Below are 27,151 nucleotides of genomic sequence, written 5' to 3' on the forward strand. Positions count from 1 at the left end.
CAGGGGTGGAAGGCCAGGTTCACCACTTGGCCTCCACTGACATTCAAGTGGCAGCAGGTAGGGAAACTCCTTGTTACTGCTGGTGGGGATGGGAGTTATGGTGGTGGAAGTGTGCTCATTACCACTGGGTGGTGGCAAAAGTTCTGTTTCTTCCCTAGGTCTCTCTGACACCTCCCTACTAGGGAGTGGGACGTATGCCTCATTACTGCTGGGTAGACTCCCCATGTGTGGGAGGTTAGGGCTCCCTGTCAGTCATAGTGGATGAAAGTCCTGGCTCTCTGCTTGGCCACCTCTGACAGCACCCCAGTGGGGTGGTTGGGACACCTCATTAAAACCTCACAAAAGAGGAAGGTGAGGTTCTCCACTCAGCTTTGCTGCTGTGGGGTGGGTGAGGGGCACAGTTTTTTTCCATGGTGTTTGGCTGGAGTAGAGCAGTTATTATCTAATCGTTTTCTGTCCTGCTAGGAAGCCCTTTTTTTATCCTTCGGCTAGGAAGAGCAGGCTTTTCTCGGAGCTTTTTTTGTCTGCACCTGCTGGGGCATTTCTGGATTGCGTGGTGCTCTAGTTCCAAGTCTGGGATATATGAGTCAAAAAGAAAACCCATGGAATTCACTACTGTTTCGTTCCTCAGGTCCTTAGTTCCATATATAATCTGGCTTCTTCTCTTCACTCTTCAGAGTCTTACGTTTGTTTTATACATAAGTCCAGGGTTTTTAGTTGTACATAGTGGGAGAAATAGGAAAGAGTATGTCTACTCCATCTTCCTGGAAGTGAAAATATTTCTTCATTTTTTATTGTTGGTAACTAGGTAAAAAAAAAATTAACACATTTTGGGAAGGAGTGTCAAAGGAAAAAGTTTTTGATTTCCATGTTAACAGAAGGAATGAAAATGTTTACTTGTGTTTGTGGCTGCCTAGGGTGGAGAGAGGTGTGGTAGGAAAAAGGGAGGGATGGTAGAGAGATAACTTTGGAGCTTGGGAATCCATAGGGCATGGACTAGAAGTCAGGCATTTCTAAAGCAGACCACACCAGGTCTCTGGAGGGACAGCTCCTGGCTTCTGAGAAGACCTCCTCTTACTTGAAAGGCCCTGCATTCAAGTTGGCTAGAGGCACTGCGTTGGAATTTTTTCTTCAATTACCTACTTAAAGAAGAATGTTTTTCTGATTATAAAATTAATACAGTTTTGTGTTGGAAAATTAGAAAAACTCAGACAAGGAGAAAGAAGGAAAGAATACTTCCCTAAACCCTTTATCTAAAGACCACTGTAAATATTTTGGTAAGTTTCCATCCAGTCTTTTTATGTGTTGATCCATCCATCTATGTAAACAAAATTGTGGCTCTTTTATACACTTTTAACTACCTTTCCCCCCCTATTTTAATTCTATTATAAATGTATTCTCTTGTCATTGAATAATTTGGAAACTATGATTTTTGATCAACTCCATTGTATTCAATTATTGAAATTTAGCAACAATTCTATTGTTGACTGTTTTATTGTTTAAAATTTCTCACTATTATAAATAGTGCTGTGATGAGAATACTTGACCACACATCTGTCTCATTAATTCCTGGAAGTGAGGATACTTGAGCAAAGGGTATTTAAGACTTGATTTGTATCATCAACTTATTCTCCAGAAAGACTATCAATTTACGTTCCTACCACCAGTATTGGGAAATTCTTTCCTCACTGCAGCCTTGTAGGCGTTCAGTGTTATCATTTTAAAAATCTTTGCAAGTTTAAAGGCAAAAAAAGGATCTTATTGTCATCTAATTTTCGTTTATTTTATTACAAATAGTGTTAAACATCTCTTCTCTTTTTTGCCTTTTTAATTTTTTCTGATAACTGCTTTTTGTTATTTGCCATTTTTTCCTATTGTAATTTTCTTCTGAATGGTTTGTCTCTTAGACGTGTTACAAGGATATTTTCTAGTTTGTCGTTGCCTTTTAATTTTGTATATGATGATAATTGATGTAGAGCAGTTTACAATTTCAAACCTGCTATTCTTTTATTTTGATCCCTACCAAGCTTTTATGCCTAGAAGGTCCTTCTCCACCTGTTCCATTTATCTATTGCTGCATAACAAATGACCCCAAAATTTAATGGCTTAAAACAACTATCATTTTATTATATTTTATAATTTTTGTAGGTCAGGGAATTGGGCAGGCTCAGCTGGTGATTTTTCTGCTCCACCTGGTGTTGGCAGAAGTCGTTCAGTGTTAATCAGCTGGCTGGCTAGGTGAGTCCAAGATGGCGTCACTCATGTCTGGAGCCTTGTGGGGATGGCTGGAATGCTGGGCTCAGCAGGGACTATACACTGAGTGCTTCCATGTGGCCTGTCCAGCATGGCGGCCTTGAGGTAGTTAGAATTCTTACATGGCAGAGCAGAGCTGCAAAAGTGAGTGTTCCAGCAAACAAAGCAGAAGCTGTAAGACCTTTTATGATGTAGCCTTGGGCCTCAACTGCTCCACCAGTCAAAGCAGTCTCAAGCCTGCCCAGATTCAAGTGAGCTTCATGGGAGATGTATCATGGAGTTTGTGGCTGTATTTTCATATTGCCGCTTTACCCAAAGATAAGTTAAATGCACACTTAGATTTTCTTCTAGCTTGTTTATGCTGCTGTTACTGCTTCTCCTGCTTTTTCTTTCTTTTTATAAGCATTAAATTCTTAATACAAGTAGAAAATGTTTTTATACAGACTTATAATGAGGTTCAAATTTGAATATTACCCTTAATAAATGATTTCACCTTAAAATTTTCTTTTACAATCTCTACTGAGGGCTGCTAACTTTTGTAGATACTGGGCCTGTGTGAATGTATTGTTAATGGAAGAAAAATACCCTTCACCTTTCTCTTAACTTTTCTAGTGCTCTTCTCCCTAAGATAAGGGAGAACCTCCTAGTCAAGGCCAGATTTACGGTCTGACAAGCACCAACCACAGCACTGTTGCTGGGCTGCCCAGCAAGGGTCTTTCTGGAAGGTCTCTCTCTGTGACTCTGGGCCTGGTTGTAGACCTACCTCGGAGGGGTTCCTACTTTTCAGTCTATTTTTCACAATAGCAGGCTCTCCCACTGCAGCAGAGCCTTGCGCCTTGGGCTGCTGCCCTGGGGTGTGTCTGAGGTGGTTTTGTTGTTGTGATTCCAAATGCAATAGTTCCTGGGGAAGATTGCCTCTGAGATGAAGTAACTTGACTGTTTCTAGTGGGAGAAGCATTAGCTCACTTTTATTAATGAACTTAGCTCAGTTAAACAAGGAGGGAAACTCCGGTGCCTAGGGTTGTTTCCCCAGAACCTCCTCCTCTGTCTCTGGGTCTTGTCTAATGCTGGCTCCACCCAACATTCCTCCACCTCACAGGGACCCTCTGTCCTGGGCCCCAGCTTCCTCATCCACATCTCTACTTCCTCCTCTCTACCACATAGAAACTCAGAGCTAAGCCCTGTGTCATAGTTCTCACATGCTGTATTCTTCTGCTTGGTCACCCATTTTATTAATAACTACCCATACTATTGCTGTTGCTAGCCACCTCTTCTGTATCCCATTGTAGGGGAAGAGGGAGAAACCCCCTCTGCCCTTTCCCTTAAGGTTCTTATGGCTGGCCAAATAATTAAAAGACAGGTTAGCAGGAGAAAATAATACCAAGTTTAATAATATGTATACATGGGAGAAACCAGGGAAACTGAATTTCTCAACACAATGGCAAAGATTCTCGTCTTAAATAGTATCTTCAGCTAAAGACCAAGGAGGATGTTGGGGGTGGGGGGAGTCAGTTACGGGAGATTACCAGAAAAGCACAGTAAACAAGAGTAAGGTTATTATGCAGATTTAAGGCCTCAGCCTTCACATTGATAAGTTTTTAGAGATGAGGTCATCCCCCTTCTTCCCAGTACAGAGAGGGAGATACCTTTACAAATGGAGATTTCCCTTATAAATATAAATGTTTGTCTGGCAACTTCTAGCAGGGCCACCTAGAGAATGTGGCTGGGAAGAGACAGAATTTTTGATAAGAGGGGCTTGGTGCCTTTCCTGTTGTAACATCTATTTTACATTATATTACAGCCATCATGGTAGTAACTCCTTCCTGAAACAGATCTTTTATGTTAAATTCTTTAGGCAGTTTGGGAGGGGAAACTCAAATGTTCTTCCTGAGTTTTCTGAGTCTTTATTGTCTTCAGCTCGAAATAATCCGCATACCAGAGTGGTGCATCTTGGGGTGGCCTGCCCTGAGCACCCTCACCATATTCTGCTAGCTTTACTACCATATCTTATTGAATTCCACCTAGCACTTTGGCGAGCTAGCTGTGATTGTTCCCATTTTAGAGATAAGTGGATGCGGCTTAGAGATATTAAGGCATTCAAGCCATGTAGTTAGTAAGTGGTGGAGCAGGAATTTTAACTTTGGGAGTCTGCTTAATTTATAAACACTGTATGACACTTCCTCTCTTCTCTTATCTTAATCCCCAGTTCCTAACTGTGGCTAGGTATTGCCACTTCTCCTCTCTGAGAAAGGGCCACACACAGCTGATACCCTGGGCCCCAGGAGAAGGACACCTGGTGAGGACATATAATCCTGTCTGGCAAGACATTTGAGACTCAGTCTTCCTGAAAGTTTACTTATCCCATCCCTCCACTTTCAGCCAACTCTTGCTGACAGGTAGGAGCCTCATTCTCTTAGACAAGGCACAGCAGAGGCACTGGCTTACCCTTTGAAAACTCCCAGCTGTTTTCTTGGGGGAGTTTTCTGTGTAACTTAACTCTGCAGCTCCATGACTCACTTCTTTTCTAGGCTTTTCCAGAAAAAGTTTGCTTCCATGGCCTGAGCCAGAACACGCCCCAACCCTCTCTGGAGAGAAGCAGAGTCAGGGAAAGAAGAGATTTCATAATGTGGACAGTGTTGGTTGTTCATCGCTGAGGAATCTGAGTGTTGGTTTGCATTTATCATGGGTAGAGGGCCCAGCAGGAAGGCCTGCAGTAGGAAGAGGCAGGACTTAATGGGGAGGACGCCCAGGGAGGGAAGAGGTGGAGAAATCAGAGGAGGCTCCCAGAGGCAGTGTCCTTTTCTGCCTTTTGGCCCTTCTGAGAATGCCAAGATGGAGATCTGAGCTTTCAACACCCAAGGTCTTGCCACATCCCAGAGAGCACGAATTGGAGACGGGCCAACCTAAAGTTAGGTGAAAAAATAATGAGTGATCAGTGAAGCAGCAACTTGACCATCAAATTTTATGCTTAATATAAATCTTAGAGAGGAAAACTTATAATTGTGTCTTCAAGATCAAACAACTTCCTGACCTACTTCCCTTTGTAAAAGTACTATTTTTTTCACAGGGAATTAGAAGATTTCAAGTGTTTCCAAAGGAACCTTTATAAAACCCCTGGCAGAGTCTCCAGTAAGGCTGTGAATTGTATTTCTTGTCCATGAAAAAAATATTATGTTCTCCAGAGGGAGGCACTGGTCAATTTTGTAGCGGAGACTGAAATTGAGACCAAATATCACCGTTTCAGTCTTGACATTTATCTGGAGTCAGGATGTGCACATCATCAAGCCTTGTGACTCAGCACTCCAAGAAAATCTTGTTTTATTTACACCAGTTTGCCTGCTTTCATACTTTGTAAACTAGAGGATTTTGGTGGGGCCTTGCTACTAGCCCATTACAGATAATGACGGTAGAGCCATTCTGAGTAAACCCTTTGGAAGAGCTTTATCTCTTCAACCAGAGTGCAGCTCTGAGTAAGCAGGATCTTTGTCGTAGAATGATTTGATTTTTCTAAGCATAAAATTGGGATAGTTTTACTCATTTCTTCCTTAGAGAGGTCACTGGGGCAACCTTCTCTGTTGCAGACACTCTTGGTTGCCTACCAGGGAGCTATTTCCCCCTTTCTTCCTTGCTGTCAATACCCTGACTTTGGTTGCCCTCCTCTTACGAGTTATAGGGGTTATGCCCTTTTTAGGAATTTGAACTCTACCCAACCCCAGAGGGTGAATCTTTATTGGTCTGGGCCACTGTGGTGGCTTTGCCTTGCTTAGCGATTGTTTAAGCATGGGTAGATTGTGCTGATTCTGGCCAAGGAGACATGGGGGATGTCTGATGGAGAGACACAGGACAGGAGCATTCCTTTTTTCTGTCTCTGAAGATTGTTGACAGCATGTGAGGCCCAACCTACAGCAGATCTTGGGACTGTGGGAGAAAGGTGCAGAATAGCTGAGCTAGATCCATGATATCTCTGTCAGTGAATTAACCTACTCTGAAATGGTCCTACCTCCAGACTTCACCTGATTCAAAATAATAAACATTCTTATTGTTAAACCACTTGTAGTTAGATCTTCTATCTTTTGCTGTCTAAAGCATCTCACACAGCCTTTGTTTGGAAAGGGGAAGTTGATGTTGGTTGGGGAAGCCAAGGCAAAAATCTCCTTTCTCTCTTAGATATGACAGGGAAGAAGGCGGACGTGTTTGACTGGCAGGTCTGTCTTCTAAGGAAGCTTCTCTGCTAATATTCGACAAAGACCTGGTACTTGTGGGAAAACTATTTCCTAAGGTTGAGCTGGTTCAGAAAGAGAATACATTCAGGCAGTAGCAAAGAAGGGTTTTCTCCCCTCTGACAGGAGGTGGAACTCATTGTTGATACATTTCTGCACACCAAGAAGAGATTCCAGCCAAGTGTGTATTAACTGCTTGTGGGTATTTTTGCACAAACGTGATTTCAAAGTGTGACCCTCATCTTGTCAAGTTGAGATTGAGGATCTAGCAAGGGATGGAGTCTGCAGTAGTGGGGGTGGCGTGGGGCAGGAGCTCTGTATCTGGTGCAGGGCATGCTGATAAGCATACATCACACACTAGGGAGCATTGGAAGCTCTGTATGTTGGAGTTTCAAACATGAATACATTTATCACTTTAACTAACATTCATTGAGCACATAGTACATGTTAGGCACTGTGAGGTGCCTGAAAAAGAAGGAAACATGGTCTTTGCCCACAAGTAACATACAGTCTAGGTAACCACCCACAGGCTCCTCTTGCCTGTCAGCCCCAATCTTAGTCTTCTGATGGTTTGAACATCTCCTCCCACTCCTACATTATGGCATCAGCAGAGTATATAAATGCATGTGTGCCAGCTGCTCTTACACATATCCCATATGATCTCCTTGTTATCAGGATTAAGACGTGGTCAGTTTAAGTCTGTGATGAGTTATCAAGCACCTACTATGAGCCAGATGGTGTGGGGCGTACAAAGGTGAATGAGATATTCTGTACCTCCAGGGAACAGCAGCTCAGTTGAAGCTATATAATTTGCACAGTGAAAGTCAGAGGAAGCAACTGGGTGACAAGCAGCATATGGATGGTGCAGACAATAAGTGCTAGGGGAGTTTAATTCAATTCAGCATATATTTGTTGAGCACTTCCCTGTGTCAGGCACTGAATGAGGCCCCTGGGACACAGGGATGAATGAATTCATTTTCCTCCCTTCCAGGAGCTAACAGTGAAATAATAATGATACAGTAATAATTATATCAGCTAACATTCATTGAGCAGTAATTATTATTATACACTTCATGTGCTTTCCATATGATAGCTCATTTATTAATTAACTCAATTCTGTGAAGTAGATACTAATATTATCCCCATTTTACAGATGAGGAGACTGAGGCATCCAGAGGCTAAGTAATTTTTCTCAAGGTCACAGAGTTAGTGTGATAGGTAAGAGATTAGTGGAGACTCTATTTATCAATCTTAACTATAGTAGATCTAGAGATGGAAAAACTAGAATCTTTAAGCAGAGGAGATATGGGAACAAATGGACTGTGAGCCCAGAGTTCCTGTGAAACCTCTGGGCTTTTGAAAGAACTGTACCTGGCTATAAATTATTCTGTGTCAAGAATAGGATTTACAGTTCCAGGCACTATTCCAGCAAGTAGGTGAAGTTGCCTACACATTCCCCCAGCACAGCCGGAAACCACAGAGCCCCAGTAATGTCACCCGCAGACGGTCATGCCTGACACTCTTGAACAGAGAACTCAGGGGAAGAAAACTGTGGTAGAGCAGCAGCTTTCTTCTGTCCACATGCGCTGAGCTGAGCTGAGGTTTATTGAGGACATTTGGTTCTGGGACACCTGGAGTTGGAATCCCATGGAAAATTACAATCGGACCAGGGGGTAAATCTCCCCAATTATGAAATCTAATTAAGGCCATTGGCAACAGCCAATGGACGACAGGAGGGTTGCTTCGCATCCTACTTTGGGCTCAGCCTCCCATGGACCTGCAGGTAGACTGAAAAGTCTGGAGAAGGCAGTTTCTGTCTCCATTATCCTCTTCTCCTGAGGGACCCAATACATCCCTTCTGCTAGGCAGATCTAAGGCCATATTTAAAAATGACACAACATTATCAGTCTTATCTCAAGATGGCTGTGATATTGTGATTTATAATAGAAATATACATTTGGTCTTTGTCCCTTTTCCCAGCACAGAGCTCCTAAAAACCCTTGGAATTTCCTAAGTGATGAAAGTGATAAAGATGAAAAGATAGTCTTTTGTTATTCATAACAAGCCCCTTTCAACCACACCTGAGTTTGTTAATGAGGTGATTTTTGGAAAACCCTTAGATAACCTCACAATGGGGCTGGATGCCAGGAAAACCAACCACATGATTAGAGGGTTGGAACTTTTAGACCCCTCCCCCCCCACCAACCCCGCCACCTCTGCAGAGAGGAGAGGGGCTGGAGGTTGAATCAATCGCCAATGGCCAATGATTTAATCAATCATACCTACGTAATGAAGCCTCCAAGAAAATTCCTAAGTACAGGATTCAGAGAGCTTCCAGGTTGGTGAACAAGAATGTATCCATGTGTCAGGAGGGTAACACACCCCAAACTTCATGAGGAAAGAAGCTCCTGTGCTAGGAACCCTTCTGGATCTCACCCTATGTATCTCTTCATATGGCTGTTCCTTTGTATCCTCTAATATCTTTTGTAATAAGCCAGTAATAATAAGCTGTTTTCCTGAGTTTTGCGAACCATTCTAGAAAATTATCAAACCTGAGGAGAGGGTCATGGGAACCTCCAATTTATAGCTGGTCAGTCAGAGCACAAGAGACTGCCTGGGACTTGCAACTGCCATCTGAAGTGCAAGCAGTCCTGTGGGATCTGATGCTATCTCTAGGGAGATAGTGTCAAAACAGAGTTAAATTTTAGGACACCCAGCTGGTGTTGGAGCATTGCTTGGTGTGGGGGAAAACGCTTGTACAGTTGGAGGACAGAAGTATTCTGTGAGGACAAAAGGAAATAGTTTTCCCTTTCAGCAGCATATGACCTACATTTGATAGAGGTTACAATCTGTCACCTGCTAAGCTATGCAGCTCTAAAATGAGTGTTTTTCTTAGATTGTAAAGACATATTTCTCCCAGGAACAGGGCTCTTGAATTCACCATGACTCCCAATCTGCATTCTGTGCATTTTCCTTCATTCCTGGTCCATTTCATACCTTATTCTGCTGGTAGGAAGCAATTAACCCCTCCCCCACCACACATACACATACACTAAAACTAACTTATCTAATATCCCTAGATGTTCCTGGAATCCTCTGGTTAGAAGAAAATGCTCCTCAGCCTGAGATGGGCAAATAGGAAGGAGAGCCAGAGAGCAAGAGATAAATTTCTCTTAAAGCACTCATTCATTCATTCATTCAACAAGTGTTTACTGAGGCCCTTCTGGGTGTTGAGCTCTGTAGTAGGCACTAGAGACACAGTCAGGAACAAGGTTAACACGGTCTGTGCTCTCAGGGGTTTTCCATTTACTGAGAGAGACCTAGAAGGCAACAAAGTATTCCATTATAAATTCAAATAAGAGCTGCAAAGGATAAAATATAGATAATATAAAAGAGACAAAGGTGGGGGGGCAAACCTACCATATGTTTGTGGTCAAGGACGGAGGTCATGTTTAAAGCAAGACCTGATGGTTGAGAATCAGCCCTGGGAAATCTTTGCAGGCAGGGGATACACTTTACTTTGAGATGCTGTGGTAAAAAGAGACTTGTGTGTTCAAGAAATTAATTAAGATAGGTCCTGTGGCTGGCGTATTGAGAGGAAGGAGAGAATTAGGAAATGAGAATAGCGAAGTGGGCAGGAGTCATGGGAAGGATTTTGGATTTTGTTTCAAGTATGGTAAAGAGTCACAGGAAGGCAACATGTAACGTCAACTCCTCCTTCTCTTCTCTGAAACTATGTATCATCACTTCTAGAGTGAAGGAAAGAACACTTGAGTGGAGAGTGATGAGGGAGGAGTGTTTGGTTTCCTCTGAAACCTCTGGGTTTGTGAAAGAACCGTACCTGGCTATAAATTATTCTGTGTCAAGAATAGGATTTACAATTCCAGGCACTATTAATATAATGAAATGGCCTTCAAAGGAGAACTTAAAGGAAGAATGTTTTAAAAGGAAGTTCTGATTGGAGTAATTATGAAATCTTCAGATATGACTCATCCGCCACTGAACTTCCTCTAGTGATACAGCCAGAGTGAGACAGGGTCAAAATAAATACATATTTATTGAGCATTTACTCCATGCTCAGCACTGTGATAGATGCTGAGGTGGCTGCAAAAACATATAAATGGTCTCTGTCCTCAAGGACTTTAAAAGATATTATAGTGGGATAGCAGAAAGAGTACATCAGAACAATCCTGTAACAATCACCTAAAATGTGTATAACCTCAATTTTGGGTTTCTAAGTGACACATCACACACAGAATTCAAACCGGTCAAGAGTTGAGAACTTGGAGGGATGGTTTATGAATCATTAGTGAGGCTTGGCCAAGCAGACAGGTGAGCAGGAATACTGAGATTCTCCTCATATGCTGTCATTCCCTCCCACAGGATTATTCCAGACACCTGCAATAGAGCAGCCAACTGGGCTGGCCTGTCCTTGCCCACCCAATGCTTTTATCATTGGCATTACACTTGTGCAAACATTGGGAACCCGGGCTGTCACGGTCATTTCCCAAACTTTCAGTTTTCTTATAGGGGTAGGGGCCTGTCCCCAATGTCCCCAACTGCCCCTTTTTTGATGCCAGTCATGGATTAGGAAGAAGAACAAGGTTGCACACAGCTTGTGTAGAGAAAACTTTGGTGCTCAGGCTTAAATGCCTCTGAGGTTGTAGGCTCGCGTGTTAAAATTCAGAGTCTGGGCCTGTCACCTTGAGAAAGACATTAGATCTTATTCTATTCAAATGAACATGTTGGACCTGATGAACTCCAGCCAATGATGTCTCACTCTAACTAGTTGACCCCTTTTCTCCTGGAAGCAAGTGGCCCTAGCCCCTCCTGGTGGAGTGCCAGTTTGTCTAATAAAATAGAATCCATCAGAAAGATCCCAACTGTCCTGTTAGAGGCCACTGAGGGTTCAGCCATGCCTTTAGTTAAAGAAAGATCCAATGGTTTGTTCCAGGATAGGGCTGTCCCACAAATTCTTTCCCAGTGTCAGCAGGTAATGTTGGAATCTGGAAGCAGGATTGATGGATTGGGAGCAGATCCCTGTTTTATTCACCTGTGATTCAGTTCTTCATTCCACAGGCATATGTTGGGTGGTTGTTATGTGCCAGGGCACTGTCACAGACATAGGCCTTAAATTCTTAGGATTTAGTATAGCCGTTACACAAGACAGGTTGATACCTCAGATGCTCTCTTAGATCAGAACTGTCAAACTGCTTGATCCTTCCTGAGGTTCAGGCCTAGGGTCAAAGTGCTGAGTTGTGTTTACAACTACTTACCTTGTGGTATGTTGAAAACACCATTCAGAAGAGGGTGCTTCTTTGGTTTACATTAGGAATCTTCCTTAATCCCTTAGCAGACCTGCTGGCTATACCAAGCAATGTGACGTCTCTCCCTCAGGCTTCCCAGTCCAGTGAAACCTCATCCAAAGGGTTCAAATCTTACTTCTGGATTCCTACATTATCTACAATGCCAACCATTCTAGTGCTCATTCTAGTGAAAATCAGACCAAAGAGAAATTTAAGAAAATGGGTTGTGCTTAGCTGATACCAGGAAAGAATGTGTATGATAGCTGCATCCTGGAACATATCGTTGAACTTTTCTTTAACTAAAGGCATGGCTGAACCCTCAGTGGCCTCTAACAGGACAGTGGGAATCTTTCCGATGGATTCTATTTTATTGGACAAAATGGCACTTCACTAGGAGGTGCTAGGGCCCCTCACTTCCAGGAGAAGTGGGGTCAACTAGTTCTTCCCTCTCCTAGTTATGACGTAGAAAACTCAGGAGATGGTTGTCAACAAGGAGGTGAAGTTGTGGTCCAAGGTGCGTAGTTATTGGAGTGGTAAGACCTTTAAATCTGGGTTCCTTCATTTACTAGTTGTGTGATGTTAAAAAAATTTAACTTCTTTTAACCCAAATTTTCTTATCAATAAAGCAAATTTAGTGTCTATATACTAGGCTGTTGAAGAGAATCAAATGAAATCAAATACACGAAAAGATCTGGGTAAGGTATAAAGCATTAGGCAGATGTGAATTAGTCCTGTCAGACATACTGCTGAGGTAAGTGACTGGTATAGTGGTTGCCTTCCTCAATTCAACCACCACTTCCTCTGTGTGGAGTTACAGGGTCTCAAGATCCGTGGTTTCTCATTTTACCCACTTGATGCTGCAGGCGTAGGGCCTAGGGCTTACAACTTTTCAAGGGTCCATTAAGATATTTGAGATATGTGAGACATGAAAAAAATATAAACTCAAAACATAAAAAGAAAACTACAATATCAAAAAAAGGAAATGAATATTTAGGTAAATGTCTCAAAAATATTTCTTTTAATTAGTCAACTGCAATGCAAATTAACTCTTACTGAGTTGTGTATCAATTATTTTTAACATGTGGTAAGGGTGCATCTTAATAAGCTTGATATGATGAAGGGCAGGACTGCCAAAAGGAAGTTTTTAGAGCCTGTGAGATATTCAGCAGCCCTGCCTATGTCAATGGAGAATATGAATCAGGAACAAAGACCTTTTCTCTAGTTCAAACCCACATTCATCTGTTAGAGTCTAGCATCATATCTATTTTTAACTGCGTCACTAAATGCTCTTTTCGCTTTTCTTCCTCTAGTGTCCTCCAAGGTCTCCACACAAGCTATAGAAGATGAACTGGCTCTAGTTTTATCCAACTCTGAGATTAGATATGCCTACTTCTGTATATTTTGAGGAATGTTTATGCTACAGGAAGGTCACCTCCAATTCCCTTCTCCCCATTGCCCCCTTGTCTTTCTATTTTTGTGGGCTGTGGGGTATTCATGGGCCTCCAGGTTATTTGCAGGTATTTATTGAATTATGAGAAAGCTCTTTGGTCAATGGGCCTGAGCTGAAGCTAAGAGGCTTTGTGAAAACAGGTGGACAACATACCGGGCTCCCTTCTTGCCTCTGACCTTGGACAAACCCTTTCCTTATCTGCTTTCTGTTTGCTTATCTGTGTAATGAGATGTGTAACATCTGGGAGAGTGGATGATCAATAAGATCCAGCTTTCATGTTCTGTGCTTCTCATTGCACTTCTGAATGACTCTGGTACGAGTGTGTGTCATAGACACTCACATAGACACATAGACACAGCCATAACCTGCGCAGTAGGAGAGCTCAGTCTTCAGCTGACCTTGGCTTGTTCCTTTCTTCCAAGTTGATACAACTTTTCAAGTTTGTAAAGCAGTCTGATGAACTTGCCTGATGAAGTGCTGCATAAATTACATGATTAAAAGCAATTTGGAATGAAGCTTTTTCATCTCTGGAACAGAAAGCCACTTGACATTTATTTTTCCCCAATTAATCATCCCACTTTTCCCACAGGGCTATCTGTGACGGTGGATGAGGGAAGATGGACGTGCTGACTTACTCTATTGGTTGCCTTGCTGCTGACTCCCATTGGCTGCACTCTGCTTGCTGACAGAACCCTGATTTGGTTCAGGTATTGGTGACCTTACTCTTCAGAGGATGACAGGTCCCTGCCTAGCCCCAGGAGGTGAGAGAAACTGGATTAGGTGATCCAATCACAGCAATTTCATTCCTTTTGCCAGTAATTTTGGGCTATAATTCCATACAGTGTGATGTGAGGGTAAATCTGCTAGGTTGGGGGTACCTACTGGGAAAGGTTTTCTTCTTTAAAAGGGATGCGAGGTAGAAATGTTCCCTCTCCTGCCTCTGCATGTCCTGTGTGAGGGTACAATGCTTGAACTGCAGTAGCTATCTGGATACCATGAGGACAAATGCCTGCAAGCTGAGGATGGTAGAGAGAGAAAATGGAAAGAACCTGGATCCTTGATGACATTTTTGAGCCACTCATTTAAGTAACTTTGGAACGTCTCTGCTTTGGAAGCTCTTACTGTGAGAGAATAATTTGTCCCTGTTGCTCAGGGCCACTTCTGGTTGGGTTTGCTGTTAGGAAAGCCTGCTAACAGCTGACGAAGCTGCCTCTTTGGCACCCACATTTCCCTCCTGCTTGGAGAGCATTTGGGAGCAGGTGTCACTAAAGCAAAGGCACCCTCAGAGGGCAGGTCTCACACCAGAGCTTTCAAACGGTGGAGGGGAAGGAAGAAAATCCCCTAAACTGCCAGCCAAAAAGCTGATATTTATTTGACTTCTTATGTCTTTAACTCTGAAATTCATATGAAATTTCATTCCATTTCTTAGTATCTTTTTCTTCACGTAAAACTAATATTTTACATACTTACCAGTTAAATTACTTGAGTCCCTCTACCCTGCAAATTTTCACCATAAGGTGATGCTGCACTGACCCCTGGTAGTGCTTGATGCTGCTGACAGGCACAGTGTGTGCTTCCAGAATGAGTGTGTGGACAGAACTTGCAAAGGCCCACAGCGTGGTTGTTGCAAACACAGAAGAGGTCAAGCAAGAGGAAGTACCTTGGGTGGATGAAGCAACCTTTCCTTCCTCTAAATCCTCAGCCTGGAAATTCCAGGCAGGTGGTGGTGACAAAGCAGAGCACAGTCCACATTCCTGCCTCAGATAAGTGCCGTGTGGGTGAATTCCCAGGCTGCATAGGTGACTCCTGAAAGGGTCGAGTCATCACAGCTGAGAGCCGAAGGGACTTGCCCCAGGCCCTTGCTCAACTCCGGGGACAGTGTCTCACCTCCACTGTGTTTCACCAACCCTGGCAGGCTTCGGTTTCAATCAGATGTGAAAGGGCAATTTGCTGACATTGTTTTGGGTAAGTTCTTCCAGTATCCTCCCCACCCAGACAGGCTTCTTTGTGGTGAAGTCTAAGCTCTCCTTTCATGAAAAGCCCCCTAGAATAGCAGCTCAGGGAAGCCAGGGACTTTGCCTCTCCTGGCCCCTGCTGGATCCCCAGGGCCGTGTCTGGCACGTGGTATGTGCTTCATAAGTATTCTTTGAATGACTGACTTTGAAGAGATTGAATTAGGAATACTCTAATGGCCATACTATAGCAGGAGAGAGGAAAGCGCTTTGAGGGCAATTGGACTCTGGCAATTGGACTCTAGAAAGAGTTTGAATGATAGGAATGGAGAGGAACAAGTGAAGATGGGGCCCTGGAAACCCAGAGGCAGATCTCTGAAGGCATCAAGGAAGGAGCTGCTGGAGAAGGCAGGGGTGTGGACCTAGGACGGCCCACTGCAGGACGTGCTGCTCGAGTTCTCACGAGCCATGTGGGAGGACACAACTCCTCTTTACTTGTGTGAGCACTTCTGGGTCCGGAGCCTAGGCCAGGTGATGCTTGTGTGGGCCCAGGGCAGAATTGTGCTCCGTCCCTTTAGCACTGCACCCACGGCCCAGCCAGGAGGACTGAATCTGAAGACAAGATTTTCCTGTTCAATTACCCAGCAAATTTTCAGGCTACCTATAAACTCAAAGGGGGCAATTTCTACATCCTGGAGGGAAGATTGTGGAGAAGGCCCTGAGTTATTCCTGGTGAGAGGAGGTGTGGGAGGCAGTGCTAAACTGTACAACTTGAGATAGCTGCGCTGGCACAGTGGTGGTGGAAGGGACTCTCATTAGAGACTGTTCACAGGCTCTCTGTGCCAAGTAAGTGGCTGGGCGGGGCGTGGCATCCCAGCCCCCTGCTCCCTGGCTGTCTGCCCTCTCTCCATTAGCAACGACCTGGCATTTCTCTTTCTGGGTTCAAGAACCTCTTGAATTTTGGGGTTCTGTTCCATCTGCTCACTCAGATACCCTGCCTCTCAAATTAGAGTAACCAAGGGAAGGAGAAATTAAGTCAAAGGTTCTTGGCTGATTATCCTAGCTGGGATTCCTTAGGCAGCGGGCACGGTGTTTGGACACGAGCTGTGGGGTCAGCAGCTGGGTTCTGCTTCTGCTACGCCTTTGCTAGCTGTCTAACTCTGGACAATTCACTTAATGTTTGTAGACGGTAGAGTTCTCCATAAAAGAGGTTAATGATAGAACCTTATGGAGTTGGTCTGAGGATTAAAATAGATATTGCGTGTCAGGCATTTACCACTCGGCTTGGCGTGTAGCAAGTGATCAATAAATGCCAACTATTTTTATTTTTGCTTCTTTTCATTCTTCCTTTTTATTTCTTGCCTAAATTGATAAGTACCTTCACCTCCTCACAGGATGAGTGTGTTTGTGGGGAGTAAAGATAAGAATGGTAGGAGCAGAGACACTCTTCTGTTTTATTTTTCAGGTCATCAGATAAATTTAAAAAAAAAAACAACCCACACTTATTGAAGACCAGGCATTTCACATACTGCAGTGCTTCTGAAGCATGTCCCCAAATTTTTGACACGCCTTCAAAAGAAGGAGTCGTCTAATGCCTCTCCCCTTGATTGTGGGCTGGTAGTAGAGAATTGCTTCTAAGGAATAGAAGGCAGTGGAAGGAAGCTGCGTGATTTTTGGGGCCAGATTAGTAGGGGTGATATAGTTGCACCTGTTTCTCTCTCAGGACGTGTGCCTTTGGAGCCCTGAACTGCCGTGTAAGAAACCCAGCGACCCTGCAGGGGCTAATCCGGAGACCCATGTGGCGAGGCCCCCCAGGGATAGAGGGAGATGCCTTGGGAGCCCCAGCTGCTGCAGCCTCTGCTGTTGTCTTCCCAGCCCGGGCACCAGACATGTGAATGAAGAAGCCTTCAAAATGACCCCAGCTCCAGCCACGGGCTGACTGCAATCTCATGAGACACGCTGAGTCAGAGTAGCTCAGCCACTCTCAAATTCCTGACCCACAAAAGCAACTATTGCTGCTCCAAGCCACTAGATTTTGAGCTGATTTGTCATGCATTTATAGATAAAAGAAATACACATTATCAAATAATAACTCTGATGACAGGTATTGTTATCTCAGTTTTACAAATGAAGAGATGAAGGTTTAGAGAACTTAAGATCCACATTTAGGATGCCCTGGGAACAAGCAGAGCTGGGACAGGAGCGCGTCTATGCAACTCCGAGACTATGCTCAGTCCACTGCTCCTGGGGGCTGCCTCATTTGATACCGGAGGAGGTTGAGAAAAATGGGTAAAAATGCTTTTTTCTGTATATGCCCTACAAGCTTCTCAACATTCTGGGGTTAAACACACGGTGTTTTTGGAAGATCACCACCTGCTCGACAAACTCATGGCTTGCTGTAGGTGACTGGACAATCAGCCCTTGCAGTTGGGTTTACCGGAAGGCTCTGCGTCGTTCCTCTCCTGAGGAACAGTGCTGGGTTCTGTTGGGGGAAGAGGGAGACTCTCCCTCTGCCCTTCCTTTAAGGTTCTTATGGCTGGCCAAATAATTAACAAGACAGGTTAGCAGGAGAAAATAATACCAAGTTTAATAACATGTATACGTGGGAGAAGGCAGGGACACTGCATTTCTCCACACAATAGCAGAAATTCTCGTCTTAAATACCATTTTCAGCCAATGACAAAGGAGGATTTTGGGGGGTGGGGGGAGTCAGTTACAGGAGATTACCACTAAAGCACAGTAAACAAGAGTAAGGTTATTATGCAGCCCCTCACCTTCCACATTGATAAGTCTCTAGAAATGAGCTCATCCCCCTCTCTTCTCAAAACAGAGAGGGAGATACCTTTACAAATGGAGATTTCCCTTATAAATGTAAATGATTGTCTGGCAACTCCTCGCAGGGTCATCCAGAGAATGTGGCCAGAGAGACAGAACTTCTGATAAGAGGGGCTTGTTGGTGCCTTTCCTATTGTAACATTTACCCTACGTTATGTTTACAGTCATCATGATAGATCTGTTCCAGGAAGGAGCCACCACGTCAAATTCTTTAGGCAGTTAGTGGGGGAGGTCAAATGTCCCTAGAGAAAACAACCAAGGTAAAGAGATAGGTTTCAGGGTGGCCAAATCTTGATCTCCCACAGTTCCCAGCCAGCTCAGAGCAGGGCTGCTAGCAGGAGGGGAAGTTAGCAGACCCAGGGGGCCCAGGTTTTCCTGGAGAGGCCTGTGGACCCTATGAAGCCAGATCCCAGGCTGGCGAGGAAGAGCCATGTGGTGCGTGGGGAATGGTGGAGGAAGACGGAACAAAGAAGGCCGAGGAGCGGGGCAACAGCCGAGAAGGAAAGGAGAGGGCAAGCCATGACAGAAGCTCCAAAGAACAATGAGAAAAATACGCATGGAGAGGACTGAGGAATGTTCCCTAGAGACACAACAGGGCCCCCTGCTGCTGCTGAGGGGACGCGATTGGTTTGATGGGAGCCCCAACGCGATTTACACCACAGCCCACATTAGAATCACCATCCATCTTCTGAACTGCTGTGCTTCCAAGATGCTCACAGAAACGTTTCTGAGAAGACAGGGTCTGTTCCTTCGGGTTAACATCTATAGAACACCTTTACGTGCCAGGGACCAGCTGATAATGGGATATATATAACATAAATGAAACGTATTTTCTGCCCTGGAGGAGCTTGAGGTCTGGGGGGAATACTACTTTTTCGAGACCTATTGTGTGCCAAGTCCTGTACTGGGTGATTTACTTATATTATCTCATTTAATCTTGACACTAATCCTATAAAGTAGGCAGTATTACCTTTATAAGAAACTAAACTTAGAGAAATTAAATAACATGCTTCAAGTTATATACAGCAAGCAAGTGTTTGGGTTTTAACCCAGGTTAGTTTAATTCTAAAGCCCATGGTCATTCCACTGCAGACCCTGCCTCTCAGACTTACTGGTCCATATTATATTTCTGCGTGCAGGGTTAATGCGACTGTGTCCAGAGGGCTTTGAGGCTGCAGAAGAGGAAGAAGTTAGTTCTGCCTTAGAAGAAACCCAGGGAGGGGATGCGGTGGTTTCAGAAGTTATTAGATCTGGTCTGTGAAGGATGCGGAGGAGCTCAGTATTTGGAGAAGGGTGCTATAGGTGAGGGAAGGAACGGAGGGAGACGGACCTGCAAAGAGAGGCCAGGACCCTGTGTTTCTTGTTAAAGGAATACGGACTTACCTGCAATGGGAAACACTGAGGTCTTTAAGCGGAAAAGTTACTTGAACAGATTTGCCTTCTGCGAAGGTCACTCCTGTAGCTCTGTGGAGTTGCTAGGAGCAGCAAGCGTCTGCACATTTCACTTGGCTATCGCACTGATCCCTGAACTTCAAAATCCTCACGATGAGATGCGTGATTCTTTCTCCTGCTTGCAAACCCTCATCTCCCTCTGGGCCCTAACTTAGTGTCCAGATCCTATCATTCCTCTGCTCAAACCCTGCTGTAGTTTTCAATGAGAGCAAAAGGCAAAGTCTTTAAGGGGCCCGCCCGGTGGCGCAGGTGGTTAAGTGCGCGCGCTGCACTGCGGTGGCCCAGGGTTCGCTGGTTCGGGTTCCGGGCGCGCACTGACGCACGGCTTGTCAAGCCATGCTGTGGTGGCGTCCCATATAAAGTGGAGGAAGATGGGCATGGATGTTAGCCCAGGGCCAGTCTTCCTCAGCAAAAAGAGGGGGATTGGCAGATGTTAGCTCAGGGCCGATCTTCCTCACACACACACACACAAAAAAAGGCAAAGTCCTTAAAGTGTCCATCAGGACCAGGCATAGGCTGACCCCGTTTCCTCTTTGAGGTTTTGCCCATCTCTCTTCCTTCTGCTCATGCTGCTGCAGTAATGCTGGCCTCCGTGCATTCCTCCACCGCTCTGGGCACAACCCATCGTGGGGCCTTTGCCGCAGCCTTTCCCTCTGTCTGCAGTGCCCCTCACACATGCTCACCTCCTGCTAGTCTTTGCTCAAGTCTTCCCTTCTCAATGAGGCCCCTGCTGACCCCCATTTTTAACACTGCAGCTGCCCCTTCCCCTCTCTGCTGCAGTCCTGGTCTTCTTTGCCCAGCTCCGCTTTTTTCTCCATAGCATCTGTCACCTCTGACGTGCAGTATAATTGACTTGTTCTTATGTTTATTGCTTGTTGTCCATCTCACCTCCCAGTAGAAGGTAAGCTTATGAGGACAGGGATCTATTTGTCATTGCTGTGCATTGATGTGGGCATTACCCATGCTTCTTCTCATTTCCTCTCTTCCTGTATCCAGTCCATCAGCAAGTCTCTGACTTTGTTCTCAAGTGCCTGGAACAGTGCCTGGTTTGCAGTGTTGTTAGAAATTTTTCTCTGATTTAATCACTGAAGGGCACCCATCTATTAGGTAGATAGCTGCCTTTGGGGGCAGACAGTGAAATGAAAAGGAGAAACTGATCCAGAGGGAATCAACTCTCAACCCTGGCCTCAAAGGCTCAGGACTCCACTGCCATACACATAGCAATCAGACAGGAGCTCCCTCCTTCCCATCTTCATCTGTACCCCCATCCTCTGCCTTTCCATCTCACGATGTACGCAGCATCACGTTCTTATCGAGGGCCAACCCCTCCCCACTGCTCTTGCTCCTCAAGGACTGGCTCCTACAACCACGATTGTTCTCTCCTCTGAGTGGGGAGTCTCCTTGCGGGGACGTGACCGTCAGAAGGCAAACGTTATTTTCTATCTTAAATGCATATCTCATACACTACTCATACACTTTTGGCTAAAACACCAGAGAAAAATGGGCATTAGTTCCTGTGTCCATTTCCTCACCTCCTTGTCTCTCCTTGGTCAACTCCAGTAAGGCTTTTGTCCTCCGCACTGTACTGAAACTGCTCTTGTCAAGGTCACCAGCACCCTCCCGCCTGCCAAATGCAATGACCCCTATTCTATCCTTATTTTATTTTACCTTTTGGCAGCTTCCTACACAGTCATCCCTCCTTGATGAACTCTCTTTGCTTTGGGTAAATTTATTGACAGAGTTTTCTCCCTAAACAGTGGCCATTCGTTTTCATTGCTTTTTCAGGATCCACCCTCTCCCTCCATTGGACCTCTAAATATTAGTGGCTCTGGGACTGAATCTTCTACCCAACCCTCTCCTCCCCTCCATTCCCTCTCTCTCCTTCTCCCCTCCATCCCCTCTCTCTCCAACCATCCCGCCTCTTCTCTATCAACACTTTCTCCTAGGGCTCTTATCTAGTTTGGGTCTTCAAATACCATCTATATGCTTTTAAGTCCCTGACCACACCACTGATCTCCAGAGCAGTTTACTAACTGCCTTCTTAGCCTATCCACTAGGTTTCTAATAAACACTCCAAACTGTTCATAGGCACCTTCACTTTCCACCTTGGCCTATTCTTCCCCATTTTTCCTCCTATCGGGGAACTGTCTCTACCATGCACTGAGGTGAATAAGCCCCAAACCCAGGCATTGACCTGGATTCCTCTCATTCCTCTCTCCCTCTGTCCAACCATCAGCAAGTTGGGTTGATTCTGCCTCCAAGACATCTCCCGAATCTGTCTACTTCTCCCCATCTCCGCCGCTGCCGCCCTGACCCACGTTTCACCGGCTCTGCTGGGTCACTGCAATAAGGTATGAACTGGGTACCTAGTCTGTCTTTTGCCCCATCTGGAATCTAGCCTCTATACAGCAGCCAAAGGATCTTCTGCAAATTTAAATCAGATCCCACCATTCACTGCTTAAAAATTCTCCTGTGGCTTCCAGTAGCACTAAGAATAAAATACAGATGCGCTGGCATGGCCCACACGGCCCCATGAATGTCCCCACCTCTGCCCAACCTCACGTCACTGCACCTGCCCCGAGCCGCCACGCTCCAGTGATCCTGGCCTCCTTTCTCTTCCTGACACAGAAACAGGCTTATTCCAGCCTTTAAGGCCTGTGTGCTTGCTGTTCCCTCCTCCTGAGACCCTGACCACTGACTCCTCTTCAGTGTTCAGACTTTATCTACTCTTTACCTCGCTGGGGGAAGTGTCCCCAGCACCCCAACTAGAGCAGCACCCACCACCTCCTCAACCCTCCACTCTGCTTGTTGTTCTGTTTTATTTTCTCTATAGCACTTACTGCTGTCTGAATTTGTCTGCTGGATTCATTTATTTCCTGTCGTTTTCAAAGACTAGAATCGAATAAAAGCTTTGTGAAAGCAGGGCTTTTGTCTGCCCTCTTTACTGCCCTGTTCTCAGTTCCTTAAACAGTGCTTGGCACTCATTAGGCCTCAATGATTTCTACGTTAAATGCATGAATGAACGAACGAATAAATGAACACAGGGTTGAAAGAACAGGCAGCTGCCTATATGGGTGCTTTGGTGGATGTTGAGAAGGCCTTTCTCCCTCCAGATCTTTCCTTCTTGCCTCCTGCTATGCCTGAGGTTCCGTTTTTAAAGAATAACACTAACTTTTTCTTCTGGTTATGATTTAGCTGTATGGGACTCTCATGCCAAAAATACACATAAAACTGGGTAAAATGTATAAAGCAATTTTTATCTTTCCTATTTGATATTCTTTGTGTATCCAGAATCTGAAGACTCATGCTTTTCACCAATTCTAGAAAAATCCTTGGGCATTATCTGCTGGATAGTGCCCACCCCCATGCTCTCTGTCCTGTCTTTCATGGGCACATGCTGAACCTTCACATTCCAGTTTTATGTCATTTTCTTCTCTTTCATGTTTTTAATCTCTTTCTCTGTGCTGAATTCTGGATTCTTTCTTCAGATCTACCTTGGCTCACTAATTCTTCCCTCACATGTGTTTAATCTGCTTTTTAATTGAGCTTTAAATTCAATCACACTATTTTTCCCTTCTAGAGGTTATTTTTTTTTAATTGTATGTTTTTGATAGTTATTTTCTCATGTTTTAAATTTTATCTTTAATTTATTAATTGTTTTAAACACTTATTTTTATAATTTAACCAATAATTACATTATCTCAATCCTTAGGAGTCTAACTGAACTTTTTGTTTTGGCTGACTTTTGCTCATGGTGGCTTACTTCCTCATGCTTTGTATTTTTCACTTTTGAGCTCATGCTCAGCTCAGCTTTATCTATGGGATTCCTGTGGAGCCTGTGCTGAAAAGCAGGGCTTTGGTGTACCCTGTTTTTAGTATCTGTCTCTCCAGATTTGGTTTGTTTTGGCATCTGCTAAAAGCTTGAGTTTGTTGCTAACCTAGGACCATTTTATGTGAATTTCTTAGCTTATGGTTTCTGAGACTATATAGTATAATCATGAACCCCAAATCCACAGTAGGACAGGTTGGGGTTATGAATTCTCAGAGGAGATTTTTCCAAAGAGCCTTGGGTGATATGTGCATTTTGCCTACTTTGTTGGTGGACAGATTTTTTTCTTGCTCGCCCTCACTGAGGATAGTATTTCAACATTCCTAGCGTTATGCAGAGTCTTGAATTCATTCCTCTACCTTGTGTAGTTCACGGGATTGTCTCCTGCTCTCATGCAGCTTTTCCATGGGTGAAGAGAATGAAAGTTATCCTCAGAACAGTCTCATCTTCAGCACTCTCTAAGGAATGTTCTTATTTCCATGCAAAATCATCTATGCCTTTGAGAGACTTGCTATATGTGATGCAGCATTTTTATGCGCTTCTTGATGGGAATGTTTGTATATTATCTAGTCTACTGTATTTTCAGAGATAGAAGTCATCACTCTTATGTACCCAGGTATTAGTTGATGCTTCATGCCTTTATATATTGACTTTCCAATTATTGTTAATAATCTTAACTCTTTAGAGAATTTTAAAGCTCAGAAATCCTTTTCAAACCTATTCACCCATAGGAATCATTGCCTTCCTTTTACAGATAAGGAAACTGGGCTCAGAGTTTAGTGACTTGTCTAATAATAATTACCATTTTTTGACACCTATTCTGTGTCAGGTACTATAAGTATATTATGGCAAATGCTCATAGAAGACCCATGAAATGGCTATTGTTTTCTGTGTCTTGTGGTTGAGAAAGCTCAGTGTCTGAAGGCTTATGTAACCGGTAAAGGTCCCATAGCTTGTCACACTCAGGCCTGCCTGATTCAGCAGCCTGTTCTTCCCAGTGCTGTCTCTGCTCTTTCCGTTTTCCCAGGCTGCTTTCCTAGATGTGGGCTCAATGAGGGCATTGAGGCATTTTAGTGTGAATCTTTACTCAGAAAGTTCTTTACTAATAAATGTGTTCATTAGTCACCACGGTTCATTGGTTAGCTGCAAATGCGCTCTATGTGCTTTTTCAGTCTTATTACATCTACAATCTTTCCATCTTGTTACATCTAGGGGGAAAAGTCCTTTTGGAGTCTTAAATGACCCAAATGACCCCAGACACTACCATTTACTGTTGTCACCTGCTCAAGGTGTAGAAATCTTGCCTAAGGATTACTAGCTAGCATCTCAAGCTGTGGTTTTTAATCTTTTTCTTTTTCAGCCATGAATTTATTTTATTTTTTTTTTTATTTTTATTTTTGTGAGGAAGATCAGCCCTGAGGTAACATCCGTGCTAATCCTCCTCTTTTTGCTGAGGAAGACCGGCTCCGAGCTAACATCTATTGCCAGTCCTCCTCCTTTTTTTTTCCCCCAAAGCCCCAGTAGATAGTTGTATGTCATAGTTGCACATCCTTCTAGTTGCTGTATGTGGGACGCAGCCTTAGCATGGCCAGAGAAGCGGTGTGTCAGTGCGTGCCTGGGATCCGAACCCGGGCCGCCCGCCAGTAGTGGAGTGCGTGCACTTAACTGCTAAGCCACGCGGCCGGCCCCTCAGCCATGAATTTATTTTTTAAACGATGTTTTTAACAGAATCCTAATATAAATCAGATAAATCAGAGCAGTGGCCCTTCCTGAAGACTGCATATAGGCCTCCCACCACAGTTCACTTCTCAATAAATTAGTAACTCATAAAAAACATATGTAAACAAGTAAAAAAATAAAAATTATTGGTTTTGACAAACAAGTTCAACTATCTACTAAAATAGCTCTTGATTCTTAGTGTTTAGTTTCCACTATTTATGTCCATTTAATTATATGAGCCCAGGACATTGAAAAACCATGTCTCTAACAAAGAAAAAAGAAATTGTCTGTACACTGAACCTGATATGCAGTACCAGCTCTCTTCAATTCCGTCCAACATTCCTAATTTGTCAGTCTCAATGAAACGACATAGCATCCATCAGCCAAAGTCAGAGGTAGGAAACTTGAGACTTCAATAGAAATCTCTCCTCCCAGTAAGCCACTTTGTATTCTCATGGGGAATGCATGAATGCATTTGTCTGCTAATCTGGGTACTTCCATGTAAAAGCTCTGGGAGGCCCTGCCTCAGGTGCTTCTAAAGCCAGGGGTTTGAACTCTAAAACCTGGGGTCTTTCCATTACACAACATCCTTCCCTGGTGCTTCCTCTTTTCCTCAGCCCGGCCAAAATAATTCCATTTTTTATTTGAGACCCAAATCAAGTCTCATTTTCTCTCAAAAGTGGCCCTTGGTTGCCTCTATTCATAAAGATTTTTCTGTCCTTTGAACTTAGAGTTGATACATGATTACAATTCCACTCAAGATATATATCTTGGATACCTTTTCTATCTATCTATCCCATTCCTTTAAAGGCTATATGGCATCTCATTATTTGCTTAGCATAGTTTGTTGAGTTCCATATCGAAAGACTTTTATTTTGGTTTTACATTTTAGTATTACAAACAATGTATTGATGATCGTGGTACTTTCATCTTGGCATATTTATTCCAATAGATAAGTAGAGTAAATTCCTACTATTAAAGCTGTTAGATTTAAGGGCATAGACATCACATGTTTTTGATAGCTACTAGCAATTATAAGAGAGTGACTGTTTCTGCACAACCTCACCAACACCGGGTGTCATAAATATTTACATAGAATTTATTTGGTTTACATGTGTTAGGTTGGGTAACAAATATATGTACACCCTTTTCTTTTTTCTCTAGAGAAAGGACTTTCTAGGTGTTGTGACACTGAACAAGTTTCATCTCTCTGAGTCTCAGTTTCTTATCTGAAAAATGGGGTTAAGAATACCTTAAGAATACTTACAGATTTGTTGTCAGGATTAAATAATACCATGTGAAAAAAGGACTTGACTCAATATTTGACATTGCTCAATAAATGGCATATTCTTTCTGTTTGTGTTTCCTATAGCACAGGGAAAATATGACACTCAGTGAAAACAAGGTGAGGAAAATCAGTTCATCACCATCATACCCAACATTTTCTGACTGTTGACAACATCCAGCTACCATTGTAAGTTCTTTACTTATTGGGTCATTTAATGCTAATCGTCACATTGTGCTATTATTATCCCTATTTTACACCAACTTTAACATTACAAGCTAGTTGGGAGTGGATTTCAGATTGAAACCTAGGCAGTCTGAATGTAGAACTCAAGATGGTAAGTATTCCACCTTTCAGAAATCAGATGCTGTATGACAGATTGCACTCTTCTTATTTACCTTAGGCTGACGAGCTGCCTCTGGAGCCGCCATCTTGCTAAGACTGGTTGGGTTCCTCAGCAGGCTTTACCATTCCTCCCCTGGGCGTGATATCACATTTATAAGCACCACCTGTTGTGGTTCAACAGAAACACTGTAATTAAAGTGGACAACGAGAGGAAAACAATAAGCAAAGTAAAAAAAAATCACAAAGTAAGAAAAGTAAAAAAAAAATCACAATTTATTTTATTTATCCAAAGACTGATTTGATATGTACTACATACTATATAAAGCCCTACATCTAAAGATAAAGCTCTACCTGGATCTTCAACAGCCAAATTTTACACTAGGCCTTTAGCAGTGTGCCTTTAATAAGTCATGGTCTTGTGTGTTTTCATGTGAGTATTTAAAATGATATTTTGAAATAAGTACAAATATTCATTGTCTGGCTTCACTTTTTGGAATTTCTATGT

General features: G+C 43.5%; 1 long non-coding RNA gene across 1 annotated transcript; it reads left to right on the forward strand.

The window, feature by feature from the left end:
• Window positions 1-1,208: 1,208 nt before the first annotated feature.
• On the forward strand, window positions 1,209-26,513 carry LOC131403893 (uncharacterized). Its single transcript, XR_009219630.1, has 3 exons — window positions 1,209-1,277; window positions 13,819-13,990; window positions 26,389-26,513. It is a non-coding gene; the product is annotated as an uncharacterized LOC131403893 (long non-coding RNA).
• Window positions 26,514-27,151: the final 638 nt, after the last annotated feature.

Source organism: Diceros bicornis, chromosome 4 (assembly GCF_020826845.1).
Source record: "Diceros bicornis minor isolate mBicDic1 chromosome 4, mDicBic1.mat.cur, whole genome shotgun sequence".
Classification (NCBI taxonomy): Eukaryota; Metazoa; Chordata; class Mammalia; order Perissodactyla; family Rhinocerotidae; genus Diceros; species Diceros bicornis.